A 16988-nucleotide genomic window follows, 5' to 3' on the forward strand; every position below is an offset into this window, starting at 1 on the left:
TGCATGCATGGCTCAGTAAATACTGAGTGTTTTGGCTAACTAATTTTGAATCTTTTAACTTTTCATTACAGATCATTTTTGATTTACAATCATGTGGAAGAAATCTTTATATTCAAATAGCAACTAAAACATTCTTAAACATGTATCTTTATTTCTTCCACAAAAGACAAAGTCATACAGGTTTGGAAAGACATGAGGTTGAGTAAATAATTCACACACACACACACACACACACACACACACACACACACACACACACACACACACACACACACACACACACACACAAATCTTCCTTAAAGGGATAGTTCACCCAAAAATGAAAATTCTCTTATTTACTCATCCTTATGACATCCCAGATGTGTAATACTTCTGCTGAACAATTTATAGAATCTCAGCTCTGTATGTACATACAATGCAAGTGAATGGTGAAAAGATATTTGAAGCTCCAAAAATCACATAAATGCCACATAAAAGTTAAATACACATCTTCAGAAGCGATATACGTGCGGGTGAGTGTTATATTGAAGGATCAATGTATGTAAAACAGACAGACGCGAGTAGTAGCTTAGCATTTCTTTTACTTTCCTCCTTCCCTCTCCCATCAGTTTTTTTAACAAGTCAACTTATCAGTGCCACCTAGTGGACATGAACATTATAGCAATGCAATAGAGAACACAACATCTTCCCCTTTTCAGAAAGAATCCAGCTGTATATCACAACAGAAATAAACAAAATCAAGAATAAACACATTTTAAATCAACGATATAACTGGTTTTAACTTTTCGTGTCTTTTTCATTCAAATATCACCTCTGCTATCTCAAGTTCTTCATTTCCTATCTAAAACATAGTCCTTGGTCCAGACGGGTTGTTGTCGAACTCTAACAGACCTATTCAACGGACTTGTTGTTGTTCCATGTTGCACCTCAGTAGGAGTAACACTTTCACTTGATTTCGGCATTTCAGCAAGACGTGAGGCATTCCATACCTTACCATCATCAAGCAGGTAAGAATCTTCACCTTTCTTCTGTACCACAGCTTTTGGTTGTGTGAACTTCCGGTCACCCTTCTTTACCATCCAAGGTTTCTTAACTCGAACTAGATCACCAGGTCGGAATCTTGAAGGTTTTGCATCTCTCCTGGCATCAGTGTAAAGCTTAACCTTGCTTTGTTTCATTTTCACATGTTCTTGTATCGCGTTTCTGTCAGTTTCTCTTACCGGAAAGTCCATGATTTGTAACTTGGTTCTCATACATCTACCATGGAGTAACTCAGATGGTGTAACTCCTGTAGTAGCATGAGGAGTACTTCGATAGTCCATCAAAAATGTTTGAGTGAACATCTTCCAAGGTTCTCGTTGGATTGAAGCAGTTTGAAGGCAATCTTTCAGAACTCTGTTGAACCTCTCGACTTCTCCATTCGCACGTGGATAATAAACAGCAGATCTGAAATGACATATGTTTCTCTCTCTCAGAAACTCAGAAAACTCAGCCGAGATAAACTGAGGCCCATTGTCTGAGACCAACTCCTTTGGATTTCCTTCTCTAGTAAAAACAGTAATCAAAAACTGTTTAACAGTAGACGTGTCAACTCTAGACGCAAAAGCGACTTCTGGCCATTTGCTGAAGTAATCCACAAGCGTAATTGCATATCTGCAGTCTAACGGTGCAGTTTCGAATGGTCCGACAATGTCAATAGCGACCTTTTCCCATGCAGCAGAAGGCAATTCAACAGGGTTGAGAGGAGCATCATGAGTCACAGCAGACTTGTCTTTTGTTTGCACGTCTGACAGTTTCGTATCAGGGCTTCCGTCTGGTTGTCCAGTCTTTGCTTTGTACGGACCATGCCTTGATGTAATTCATGTGCCAGTTCTATTAGTTTCTTCTGTAGTGACTCGGGTACCAAGAGACGGTATGTTCCTCTGACAATACATCCATCCACGACAGCGAGCTCATGTCGGACAGGAAAGTATCCCTGTACGTCCGGATCAACATTCTTCATGTTCTTTGGCCAACGTGTCTGTAGATATGTACACAGTTTAGAGAACACTGGGCAGTTGTCGCATGCAAACTGGAAATCTTCCTTGGTGATTGTGCTGGAAGCAAATGAAATCAGAGCAACAGACTCAATGGTTTCCGCAAAGTCATGTTCATTGTTAGTGAGCGGCAATCTTGATAAGCCATCAGCAACACTGTTCAATGGACCAGGCCTGTATTCAACATTGTAGTCAAACTCCATTAACCGTGCAGACCATCTAGCAACACGTAACCCAGCTCGACTATTCCCTTTACTCGTGAGAAGAGTAGTAAGAGCTTGATGGTCTGTGCGTAGTAGGAACTTTCTTCCCCACAGCCATGTACGCCATTTCTCTGCAGCCCAGACACATGACAGTGCTTCCTTCTCGACGATGGAATATTTTCGTTCAGCCTCAGACAAGGAACGTGAGGCAAAAGCAATGGTTCTTTCTTCTCCAGTGTCATCCAGCTGAGTCAAGACAGCACCCACACCATAGTCTGAGGCATCACATGAGAGGATTGTGCTGCAATTGGGGTTAAATAAGGAAAGAGCAGGACTATCCACTATTGCCTGTTTAACTCGATCAAAACTTTCTTGTGCTGCAGTAGTCCAGTGGAATTCACAGTCTTTACGAAGTAATGCTCTCATTGGGTCAACCAGAGTAGCATAGGCAGGCACGAACTTACTGTACCAGGCACTAAGGCCCAGAAACGACCGTGGTTTAGCTGCATCAGTGGGAGGGGGTGCATTTGTTATTGCAGTAACATGAGTATCATCTGCGTGCAGGCCATCAGCTGAGAGTCTGTATCCAAGAAAGCTAAGTGTCGTCAAGTTGAACTTACACTTTTCTGTATTCAGTTTCAACCCAGCTTCACTAATCCTGTGCAGAACAGCTTTGAGATTTGCATTATGAATGACTTCGGATGCACCATGGACAATCACATCGTCCAAGTAACACTGTACACCGTCAAGGCCTGTTAAGATAATGGTCATCATTCGTTGAAAAGCAGATGGTGCCGAACACAGTCCATATGGTACTCTACAAAACTGATATAGGCCTTCATGGGTAATGAAAGCAGTGAGTCCTCTACTCTCCTCATGTAATTGTACTTGGTGGTATGCATTTTTGAGGTCAAGAGAAGAGAACATCACTGATCCATGCAATTCTGACAGTATGTCTTCGATCAGTGGTAGAGGATGACTGTCTTGTACCACAGCCTTGTTAGGTTCTCGTAAATCAACACACATGCGAATTGTGTTGTTCTTTCGTTTTGTTACCACGATAGGAGAAACCCACTCAGATGAATCAATCTTCTCAATTATGCTATTCTCCTCCAGCATCTTGAGTTCGTCTGACACTGCTGCTCACTGATAAAGGTAAGTGACGGAGTTTTTGTTGTACAGGTTTAACTCCAGAGCGGATCTTCACTTTGTGTGTGAAATTTTTGGCACATCCAAATCCAGCGACAGTTGGTATGGAAACAGGACTATCAGCAGAAACAAGCGAAATATTGGATGGTTGAAGCATTGCACAGTGAGTAGCAGGTTCAATCAAGGTACCACCCTTAATCTCAATGTCCAGTGCTTTACATAAATCACGTCCAATGAGAGGAGTTCCTGCTTTGACAATGTTAAACTCACCAGCAACAGTCTTTCCGTAATATGTCACATTCAGTCTCAGGGAACCACACACGGTATGTTTTCCTTTGAATACGTCAAAAGCTGCACTTTCGGTGGAGTCAGAACACATGAGCTGAAGTATTCTTTGAATATGTGTTGCGGTAGAATTGATGCACCAGACCCTGTATCCACCATCATCCTAATGGTACAGGTCTGTGTAGGAGATGTGGGCGTAACTATGGTAAAAGTACCCACTGGAGCTCCATCATCTGTATGACAATCATTCACACACAGCACTGTCACTTCAGGCAAGCATACTTCATTAACTGACTTTGATGCTGTCTTGCACACCTTTGAGAAATGTCCGAATTTTCCACATGTTCTACATTTGCAGTCTTTAGCAGGACAGGACTTATCATTTGCAAGGTGGTTAGCAGAACCACAGTGGTAACACTGCTGCTGTCCCTTCACACGCTTATCCTCCTTCGACTTAATCCTCGTTTTATTTTGTGCATTCGCGTCTTTTCTTGCCTCTGAATCGCTGCAACTTGTTTTGATTCCCCTTCAGCTATGACTTTGGCGTCTGCTACTGCCGCTTCAGTTTGTCTTGCAATAGCTATCGTCTTGTCAAGGGTTAACTCTGGCTCTAGTAACAGTCTTTCACGAATTCGAGGCATGGACGTTTTTTCCACAATCTGATCACGGATCATTTCATGCTCAATATTACCAAAAGCGCATGTTTTCACTAGTTCACAAAGTGCTGCAACGTAATGATCAGTGGACTCACCCACGGCTTGAGCGCGTTGTCTGAAGCGATATCTCTCTGAAACCACATTCAGTCTAGGAGAAAAAAACTGTTTCAATGCTTGTAACGATTCATCGTAGGTATCAGCGGTAAGAGGCAATGTATTGTAGATTCGTTGCCCTTCTGTTCCTAAACAGTGTATCAACAGTGCTCTCTTTCTCTCGGCAGAAAACTCCTCTCCGCCGAGCGCGAGCAGGTAGTTCTGAAGTAACTTCTCCCACGCATCAAAGGACAGTTTCGGTTCACCTGGGCATTCCAGGAATGCTACTGGGGGTTGTAGAGAGAGCAGGGCCATCTTAACATCCTCGTCGCCACTTGTTATATTGAAGGATCAATGTATGTAAAACAGACAGACGCGAGTAGTAGCTTAGCATTTCTTTTACTTTCCTCCTTCCCTCTACCATCAGTTTTTTTAACAAGTCAACTTAGCAGTGCCACCTAGTGGACATGAACATTATAGCAATGCAATAGAGAACACAACAGTGAGAAACTGATCAATATCACGTTCTTTCACATTTTGAAAGTGAAAGACTAAGTTTTCCATGCTTGTTCAATGAACCATAAACAATTAATGAACATGCACCTGTGGAACGGTTGTTAAGACACTAACAGCTTACAGACAATTATTGTCACAGTTATGAAACTTAGGACACTAAAAAACACCAAAAGAAAGATGCCCAGGGTCCTGCTCCTCTGTGAGATCATGCCATAGGCATGCTGCATGGAGGCATGAGGACTGCAGATGTGGCCAGGGCAATAAATTGCAATGTCCGTACTGTGAGACGCCTAAGACAGCACTACAGGTAGACAGGAAGGACAGCTGATCATTCTCACAGTGGCAGACGTTAATTTCACGCAATGAAATGTAATTGAGTTGGTCCAACTTAATTTGGTCAAAGAATGATTAAATGAAATGTTACTTTAACAAACTGAAATTGATTACGCTTCTCCATCTCAAACTAATCTATTTAAGTGGAAAATAAATTATAAGGTAGAAATCCTTCTAATTCTGTCCCCCATCACTAAATAATAATAAAAAAAAAAGATCACTGAACTAATGAACTAATCTAAATGCCAGGTGAGCAAGTGTATTGACAGTGAAACTGATGCACTGTCAGTTTTATAGCAACTGCTGGAGTTAAGCAGTACTTGAATCAAGCATCGCTTGACAGAGAATGTCCAGCCTAAACCTAAGCAAAACGCCAATCTTCACCACAATGGTTACCCCCAAAACCCCAGCCTCAGCACAGAAACTCTTTTTAAATACCAATATAATAGAACATTAAGCATGAATAAACCTCCTCCTGTTCTCATATTTCTCAAACATACATAAAATAACATTTAATTTCAATATTTGTTCACTACATCCAGTCCCATGCAAAGCATGCTGGAAAATGGAAATCCCCTCCCCAGTATCATTAATCTATAAAAAGAATTATAATCCCAACTCAAATGGATTAAGTAAACAAAATGTTCTAGAATTGTGTTACTTTAGTTCATTTTAATCAAGTAAACTGAACAACCTGTAAAAAGTATTTTGGAAAAAGAATCTGAACCCAACAGTCAAGCCAAGGACTCGAGCTCACTAAAGCAGCCATTTGGAAAAAAAGAAGAGAAAAAAGAAAAGGGTCAGAAGAAGAGCGCTGCAGCTAATAAAGCAACCAAACAGCCATCCATCATGGGATTTTTCCAAAAGAAATTAATTTTGTCTTTCATGGACTTTTAAGCACTTAATTCTCTTTCAGTGACCTACTCACATTGTTTCCCATGAACCACAGATGATGTTTTAAGCATGATATATGTCATCTTTTTCACTGAAAGACTTTTTCACTGAAAGACAAGACGAGAGTGGATTTCTGCTTATACATGAAAAATCGTATGTGTTGATTCTTCAACCAACTTCACATGCTGGAATTCAGTCCTGGGCCTGTTGTGATTTTCTGTTGTATTCTGTAAATATTGTGGTCGTGCCGAGTTAGCAGATACCTTTAACATAAGTTAGTCTGCAATTGGCGAACCATCGACACTTCACAATGTTTGTGTAATGATCATTAACATAATCACCTGGAAACAGTCTTTCCTCACAAATTTGTGTTACATAAGGACTTTGTGGAATCAATATTCAGAAGATTGTAAAAAAAAAAGTTTGAACACTTATGACCATTTTTAAAAGGTTTCTGGAAAATAAATCATACATCGTAATAATTTCCCTTTTGCTTGTAACAGATTTTCTATAAATGTTTGAAATTGCATGCCAGTTTGTTTAGCCAGGAACTCAGGATTTTTTTCTGGCTTTCATTAGTTAATAAGCCAAGTCCATACCAGAAAATTATCAATTTAAAAAAAATATATAATTTCCCTGATGTCTTGGTACATTGTGAGTATTTGCTAAACATGGGTTGTTTTCTCCTCTACGCTTCATATTTCAACATGACATCAGTCCCTGGCACCATAGTTGCATTGATCTTGGACATTTTGATTTATAAAAACAAAACGTACTGTGTGGAATGGCATGCCTCTGGAAATGCATATCAAGATCAATCCAAGCTCCTCTGATCTGGTGCCACATACATGAAATTGAGTATTTTGTGCCAAAACATCATTCCCTCATAAACTTACTTTTTTCCAGAAGGAAAAGTTACTAACCTTGGGTTTCAGAGTGTGCATTTAAAGTCAGAATTGTTTGTGACTAAATTCAAAAATAGAGTGCGCTTTATATGATTGTAAAACATTTATATTGTGCTTTCAAACATGAGGTCTGGAAAAGTAATTTTCTGACTTTATCACATTGCTTAGTTATAGTAACAGTAAAAGTATTCAAATTTGTTTTCATCTTTGTGATCGTTTGATATCTAAAAAATAAAATAACCCTATTTATCATATCCAATTGCATGCTGTGAAGAAGGAAAACAATTTTGTTTTGTTTTGCAGTTAGGTATTTGCTAGTTGTTCCCTTTGCATACCCCATGCAGGCCTCTCTCTGAGCACTCAGACTTTGGTGAGGTGCCTGTCCTGGATAACTTATCAAACACACATTTAAAATTGTGGATGCGTGCTTGTCTTGGAGAAAATCTTTTGCTCGATTGCATAGCTATCATTGGAAAAATGAGCCATGCTTTTGGCATGGTGATGCTACAGTGTGAATAACTGTTTCCAGGTTCACCTTCAGTCTTCCAAGGTGCACTTGTTCAGCTACCTGTTGGGAATTGTAAACATTATGACTTATGGAAATTTATGGAAAAAGATTCCATATGAACCAATAAAATCCAGTAATAACAGTGGAACATTTACTGCATCTTAAATACATTTCTGACCTGATCTTATCTTGAGAATACTGTATTATTGGATTGATAGTGAAATTATGCTTTCAGAATAGACTCCGGAGGGTGATAACTACAAATACATTTTAAATGGCTGGTTACTGGGCTGTACAGTCAGAACAAGTTTAAGCGCAATCAACAGCATTTGTGGTATAATGTTCAACTCACCCAATGTTTCAAATGTATAGCCACAACATGTAAACATTATTGAAAAAAGTTATATATATATATATATATATATATATATATATATATATATATATATATATATATATATAAACAAAGAGCTGGTTTAAAATTATTTTATTATTTTGTGCTACATTATGCCACATTCCTGTAAGAGCTCTATCATCTGGTGAGGTGGGCTATTATACAACACTTTAATCTTAAACTGCAAAGAATCCCACAAAAACAGGTTTATTTTCAGTCCAGTATTACACTGGTTTTATTAAAAAAATGAAATTGTAAAAATGTATAAAATAAATTATTTGTTGATTACCAAAGTAATATACCTGTACTATCATTTACTTTGATGAATACATACAGTCATTTATGTAAATTTTCACCTCTCCCTGTCCCTCTATCCATTTGATTTAAGGGTTTTGGCGACCGTACTTTTTCAGTTATTTTCTTCTTGCATAGCTACTCAGACGTGGAATGCATTTTTCAGCCCAGGTGGAATAAAGCAATAGGCATTTTCTAAATATAACAGGTGAACCCACATTATTAAATTTAAACTTTGTAAAGCCATAAAATATGAGTTAACCCCCCCATATTTTATGGCTAATTAATTCACATCTAATTAGTTACATATTTACCCATGTGACCCCTAACACTGTTTGAAATAAAATTAAGTATTCTTCTGAATAACTAAAACTCAGAGTAATATTTTCCACAAGGATAATTGTCCACAAGGACTAATTTGTGACTGTTAGTATACATTTAGTCAAGATGTTTGTAATTTTTTAAGTTTCTTTTGAAATGTTTTATAGACCATCATAAAAGTTTATTTAGTGTAAAACAATTAATACTGAAGATGTCTTTAAAGTGAGGACAAAAGAGAATTCTCCTTGAGGGCATGTGAGAGTCTTGCTTTGTAGATTAATGGCAACAAAACACATCAAACTCAAACATTCAGCAGTGATTTATTTCTATAATCCCCCTCACTGTTCTCATGCAGAGTTCTTAAAGAATAAATCATTGTGTATTAATTGAAAGCAGATTTTTACACATGGTCGTCTGTCTGGGTGATATAACAGTGCTTGGCTGGAGAACCGCTATTCATTGTCAGAACAGGAAAATATGCAAGACTTGAGCATGCATCACCTTTCTGGGATTTGATGTTTTAGGGAATATTTTTAGTTTTGTGATGCCTCACAACTGGACCTGTCTTTGAAATCAATACAAATATTTTAAAATGCATTGAAACACTATCCGTGCATGTGCTGAGGTTGGCATGAATACAAGCCAAAACAAGCCCTGATTATCTCTGAAACACCTAGCCTCATCATTCATCACCATGTCACAGTTAACAGGCCATTTGACACACATCCATCTTGGGTTGATATGGCATTTACTTGTGGCTTAATTACTGTTTTGCATGGCTGAGAATACTTGGTCTGTTCTCACTCAATGAAGTGCCTTTTAGGAGTAAAACTTAGTCTTTTATACTTTTATTCTACAGACTTTGGTTAGGGTTTTAGTTTTTTATACCAAGAGCAAAATGTCTGACTGTAACTTGTCGCCGATCTTTCTAGCTACATCCATCAAACACGTAACAGACCTTCAGAATGTTCTGACTCTGGAGTGCTATGACATTTTTAACTGATCATATGGGTTTCCCATACTGACTGATCCAAAATCCCAAATCTGCATTTACAGTGTTCAAACTGGCTAAGACTCTTCAAACTGCAACTGTCCTTCAATAAATCTACTAAAAACATTTAAAATTAACTAACATCAATGTTTGTCTTGTCAAACCTATTTACCCATCTGGTTCATATCTGCTTTCTTTTGGGCGATACATTTGGCATGTATATATACCTTAATGTTTAAGGTTCTGTTGGCTTGTTAAAACAAACATACTGTTATTCTACAGACTTTGGTTAAGGTTTTTTCTAATTCTCTATATCAAGACAAACATTTTTTACTTTAAATCTACCTAGAGAGCTTTAAAGCTACAGCCACCAAACTTGGCACAATCCTTCAGGCTATCCTGACTCAGATTTACCATAGCATATGATTCAAAATCAGTGGCTGAAATGGGACGTTTTTTGAAAGAAGGGGCGTATGCGAGCTCCAGTTTCCGGGTGAAATGGCCACAGAGGGGCACCAGAAAACGAGTTGTAAATGATGTAATACAATGAAGAGGAATGCATATTTTATTTATTCCCCTAAATTCCCAAAAATCCCAACCCTCAACCTGTAAAAAATAAATCTTAGAAAGAAAGTGGAACATCTGAATCCTGCTCATCAATAATTATGTGAATGCGATTACTTCCTGGTTTCAATGCGGGATGACCCGGATTTCCAATGCTGCTGACACAATGCACTTCAAGTCACTCCACAAAAGAAGGTAAACAAGTTGGAACCAATGCAAAAATGTCTGATGGCAGATGGCGCTTGTCAATAACTTTGCAAAAACAGGGCCGATGTCTGGGTAAAGGAACATCCCTCGTGCCTTAAAATTTTTATTTTCACTTTAGCCTAATTCCAAACATATTTAAATTCAAATACAGAGGACACAGTTGGTGGATTGATGAATTTTCCATATAATAAGTGCAACTGCAATCATGTGATTGGCAAAAAGTCTCGCTCGTCCCCCATAATTTAATTATCATCCAAAAGCATGAGTTTTATCACAGAGGAGCCATGAAAATGTACTTTTACAGATGTCACCCTGGAGAAACAATTGCTGTCCGAATAGGGCTTTGCACAAACCTATTGATTTGTTTCATAAGGCATTCATTGATTGACTGGAGTCGTTTGGATTACTTTTATGCTGCCTAAATATGCCTTTTGGACCTTCAGACAGACAGCTGCCTCATGGCACCCATTCACTTTCATCGTATGGACAAAAATTGCAGAAATGTTCTTATAAAAATCTTTATATCCGTTCTGCTGAAGAAGGAAAGACACACATCTGTGATGACTTAAAGGTTAGTGAATCATGAGAGAATTGTCATTTTTGGTTTGTTTTATGTAGTAGGGCTGCAAAGTTAAGGCATTATTTGATATAATACTATAGTATATATTATACAGTATAGTTTTTCAAAAACAAACATTATTTTGGGATTATTTTTATTTCAAGATTCGTTCATGAAAGGCAACTTATATTTGTCAGAATATGTATATTATTCAGATCATTGCCTTGGAATGATGGAGGCAGCTTAATTAAGCTGAGAGGGAGGGTGTAGAAAAGCAGCACAATTAGAAGATTTCTGAAGAATTTTGATGGCATATTCATTCATAGGTTACATGAACACCTTAATCAGCTATGAAAGCAAACACATCCATCAGAGTTAATTACTTTAACACAGTATAACTCCCTTTGAATCAAGAGTCTTTCATTTGCAATGCTTCAGTTGCTTGGAGACTGTGGATCTGGAAGGCACCGTGCAGAGCAGCAGTTCAGGGGCAGAAATTTTACATATTGAGTTTTCTCATCTTGCCATCACTCAGGAGATCATACTGTGCAGCATTTTTCGGAAGTGTTCTGAAGTCCTTGACTCAGATACATATAAGAACAATTTAGCTAATTGACGAATAAAACAGGGATTTACAGCGGCCCAAAAGTATTTACACACAATAGGATACTTAAGTAACACTTAAAAAATGGCATCGTCATTAAATAACATAACTTCAAAACAAATGACATTCACAAACAAATGATGTTAGACCTTGATGATTCATTGCTATTTTTTGCAATTATATTACATAAGTATGGACAACTTCCACTAAGTTTAACAACTAGAAAGTGTCCAAATACTTGGATGTTGTTATTTTGTTTGAAAACTACCAAACTCCTTTTTGTAAAATGTTTTGCTTAAAAAGAGTGCTTTTGCTATCTATCTTTAAAGTAAATGGCACTTGTTTTGATATGTATTTAATGCATTGACATTAATACATTTTTAAGTGACTTAGATGTCCAAATACTTTTTGGGGCCACTGTACAAGTAAAATTGAGCAAATAACACCAACTGATTTTTAAATAATTGAAGAACATAACATTGGCATATGTAACAGTGTAGCTCCATTCACACTTTAACACACACTACTACAATAGGAAACAAGACAGGAACACTCACACAGAGAACTGACCCATTCACCTGATTTATACCCACTGACTGCCCCCAGCTGTTCAAATTGCCAGAGCCAAGCCAAAGCATGCATAGTTGAATGCTTTTAGAGGGGATTCAAAACCTTTAGCAAACAATTAAGAGACCATGTAGGTGCCAAATATTTAAAATCACATTTGTGCTCCAGCAGCATGTGTTCAACTCCAGTGAGCTAAAATCACTTGAAACTTAGATTTAATAATTACTGTGCCAATAAGAACAAAACAATCTCAAATAAAACCTTGTTCATATATCAGTTGTCTCTTCAGTACTGAGATTAAATGAAGTATTTTGACTTTTGTGTATGATGCTTCTCAGATATTCTCCTGAGAAAAAGATCCCAGTAATCTAATATGGGTCTCCTCTAAAGTTTCAGAAGAGATCGCAATGATGTCTCAAACTGTGCTCAGATTAGCCAAGACAAAACCTGCAATCAAAAGTCAGAATTTGAATATGAACTCTCATTTGCTCATCACATTTTTCCAGGACCAAATTATCTGAGCTTTATAGCTCTTTAGTCAATATATGTCAACAATTGTCTTTTTTGTTCCTATTAATATTTCTTTAAGAGAAACTTTAAGAGAAACATCTGAGGCAAAAATTATACTTAAATGAAACATAACAGAACACTATTATCATGAACTCATCCTGATTTTGTTCCTACCCAGAACTTTCATTTCTCCCTGGAACATTAAATGACATGTTAGGTAGAATGTTAGCCTCAGTGACAGTTCACTTTCATTACATCTTTTTTTTTCTCCATACAATGAAAGTGAACGGTGACCAGGGTTGGGCAGAATACTTAAAGAAAATATTCTGGCCTGAATATTAAATAGTCTCTCTTAAATGTATTCCAAAACATCACATAAAAACGTATCCAGAATACAAGAATACTTGAATACATATTTCATAGGCAAGGGACAATTGGAAGATTTATGTTTGATATGTCTTCAATGTCTATCTGAACTGCTACATCTCCACTATTAACATCTAAGCGAGTCTAAATAGGCAGCTAGCTATTTGTCAGGTAATTTCATGAATTTAGCACTTCCTTGATTTTTTTAATCCACAATAGTGCACATACACATTTATTACACTTACACATGTCATACATGCAACCTAAAAGCTAAACTTTTCTCAGGTTTTTTACACACACACATACACACACACACAAACACTCTCTCTCTCTCTCTACACACACACACACACACACACACACACACACACACACACACACACACACACACACACACACACACACAAACACACTCTCTCACACACACAAACAAGTATGATTTGTTTTAAAATAAGAGGGAAGTCAGAAACTCTTAATTTTTGCATCAAATAAATCACAGAAATATTCATGAATTTAATGTTTTTTTTAATTTTATTTATTCCCCTAAATTCCCCAAAATCCCAACCCTCAACCTGTAAAAAATAAATCTTAGAAAGAAAATGGAACATCTGAATCCTGCTCATCAATAATTATGTGAATGCGATTACTTCCTGGTTTCAATGCGGGATGACCCGGATTTCCAATGCTGCTGACACAATGCACTTCAAGTCACTCCACAAAAGAAGGTAAACAAGTTGGAACCAATGCAAAAATGTCTGATGGCAGATGGCGCTTGTCAATAATTTTGCAAAAACAGGGCCGATGTCTGGGTAAAGGAACATTCAAAAGTAATATTCAGACTTCCTGTGCGATCATTTACATTTATGCATTTGGCAGATGCTTTTATCCAAAGCGACTTACAGTGCACTTATTACAGGGACAATCCCCGCCGGAGCAACCTGGAGTTAAGTGCCTTGCTCAAGGGCCCAACAGTGGCATCTTGGTGGTGCTGGGGCTTGAACCCCCAACCTTCTGGTCAGTAACCCTGAGCCTCAACCACTGAGCCACCACTACACCACTATCATGTTGATAGTTTTGTGTTTTTAATGGATTAGTTCACCCAAAAATTATAATTCTTACTCACTTTTTAGCCATCCCAGATGTGTGTCTTTCCTTCTCCAGCAGAACTGAAGTGAAGATTTTTATAAGCACATTTCAGATCTGTATATCCATACAATGAAAGCGAATGAGTGCCATGATGCTGCTGGCTGTTTGATGGTCCAAAAGTCATATTTAGGCAGCATAAAATTAATCCACACGACTCCAGTTGATCAATGAATGTCTTCTGAAGCAAATCAATAGGCATGTGTAAAAAAATAAAAAGATAATGAAAACTTTATTAACTTTTAAATAATGCTTTGTGCTACCAGTCGACCCATCACGGAGCTGTTGCGTGACGTGAGAGCAATGGCAAGTTCACACAAAAAGTCAGAAGTGCGCGCATTGTGCACAACAGGAATTTAATGTTTTTTTTTACCTTAATAGGGCAACGTATCCTGGGAGATACAACTCATAAAATACAAAATATATAAAATATTCCTTTGGATATGTTTTACTTAAGTCCAAATGATATAAAAAGTGACATTCAATATTTTTTGCTAATCACTTTCCATTATTGCCTGTTCAAGGGTTAAATTAGATATGGCGTTTGATGCAGAATGTTTTTTTTTTGTTGTTGTTTTTTTTATGGAAGGCAGACGGCAAAGAGAAGGCAGTCTGCAGTCAACTACAATGTCTCATCCATTTTCCAACAAGAAAAATGTTGCATGTTCCTCCAAGACTATAAAGCCCCTAGCTGTGACCATTGAAACTACCAAGCAGGGTTGTTTGTGGATGTTCAGAATGGTTTTTAGCTATCTTAACTTTTTATTTTTATCTTCTTCTTAACCCATTTTTTGACACAAAATTGGAGACGAAATGCAAATTAAACATATTTCTGAGATGATAACTGGATGCTCCTTGCAGAAATTAAACATGCATCATAGTGTGGTCTTGTGACAACAATGTAGTATATGAATAATTTTAACTATGCTTGCTTCCATATTTAGGCCTTTTTATTCTTTGTATTTTCTACTTCTTTTATTACTGACACGGGTGCTTTTAGTTCTTTTTTGGGGGGAATAAATGTATTTACACAGCAATTACAGTCTTGGGAAACAATGTATCATGCACTCGAATGTAATATTTGTGTAAGAATGTGGCTGCCTGTATGATTCTGGTGCACAACAACATTCAGGTGCGGTTGCCAGATATTCAATCCCATAATCATTATACATGACTAAGACATTGTATTATCATTATCTAGTAGTCTCCTACTAGATATGAGAGAGAGAGACAGAGAGAGAGAGAGAGAGAGAGAGAGAGAGAGAGAGAGAGAGCAAAAGGACAAGTGTGCCGGTGTGCAGTTTTTTTTTTTTTTTTTTTTGCCTTATTTGGTTGTCATTCTAAAAAATTTTTAGAATACTTTTATTACTTCTCTCATAAAGTAACTTTTTTCTGTATGCAGGTGCTTGAAAAGGTAAAGGGGCTCCTTCGTTTTGTATTCTGAATACGTAACGCATTAGATGTATTTAGTTACAGCCCAACCCTGATGGCTACTATAGCTGTCATTCTGCATTACATCTCCTTTTGTGTTACATGTAAGAAAGAAAGTCATACTGGTTTGGTACAGCATGAGAGTGAGGAAATTATGATGAACTATGATTTTAAGTTTCTTGAGTTATGAAAGAGCATTGTGTGAGCAATCAAATTTTTCTCTGGGTTAATAAGGTGTAAATCTATGAAAGGGTCTTGACATTACAAATTGCTCTCTTTGTAAAAACAATGGTGAGAGTATGGATCAAACCCAATGTCCGACCATCCTCTTAAACTAACATACACAAAGGGAGAAAATGAAATAGGAGCACAGCCCAAAATCCCCTTTGTCTCCCTCCAAGCCGCTCAAAGAGAACAAATTGCCAGAATCTGTTAGATCCAACAGCCAGCGGAAATAATTCACAGCTTCATTGTGTGACTATTAAGGTCTGCAACTGAGGGGCTTCTGTTTCAAAATATTTTGTCAGGCCTTCAGTGAGAGATGAGCAGCACCGTCTGGCACTATGTGTGAGGCCAACACAATGACTCATTGTGAAAGAAGAGGAAAGTGGGCTTTTGGGATCTGGAGAGAGTGGATATTAGTCACAACTCCATGAACTGCCCCAATCTGGGTTCGTCGGCCACTCTCAGTTCACTGCAATGAGCATGACTGAAGTACAAAAGGGGATTACTTCACACCTGGTGACCTAAACAAGACTGTTGACAGCCTATTCACATGCCGTCCCTTCCCAAAACATCGGCATTTAACAATAAAACTGTGTCCAGAGCCCTGCCATGGTGCACTAGGCACTGTGATGTGCCACAACAGGTTTCTACTCATTTTTCCCACAATGGCTTGTTCATTTCTGTTCAAAGTAAACATCCCAGATGTCTCCCTCTCAGTTAGTTACAATGACTGTGTGAACTAATGACCTGTGGATGTTCGATACCTTGAAGGGATACCTTAAATTAATTCATATAATTTCAAAAAATGACTTTGCTTCTACCGTTGAATCCAAAAGGTGAATTTTTGAAAAATATCCTGGCCACTCTTTTCCATCTAATAAAGGTGAATGTGGACTTGGACTAGGGTTGGGAACCAAGAACTGGTTCTTATTCAAAACCAGTTCCATTTTCTTAAAAATACAGGAACCAAATGATTTTCATTACTTTTGGTTCTGTTTATAGCGAATGTGCATTCTTCTAATAATGTGGACTGGACACTATGCTAAAATAGTCTGACAATGAGCAACATCATTATTAAATCAGCAGCACAAAATATACAGTGTGACTACTGTGGTCCGATTACTTAATGAATGACTCCTATGAGCCAGTTCTTTTGAATCTACAGTGCAAAACATACAGCACGACCAGTGTAGCCAGATTCCCAAACAAATTACTCTATTAGTCGGTTCTTTTG

This window comes from Xyrauchen texanus, chromosome 34, assembly GCF_025860055.1.
Source record: "Xyrauchen texanus isolate HMW12.3.18 chromosome 34, RBS_HiC_50CHRs, whole genome shotgun sequence".
Lineage (NCBI taxonomy): Eukaryota > Metazoa > Chordata > Actinopteri > Cypriniformes > Catostomidae > Xyrauchen > Xyrauchen texanus.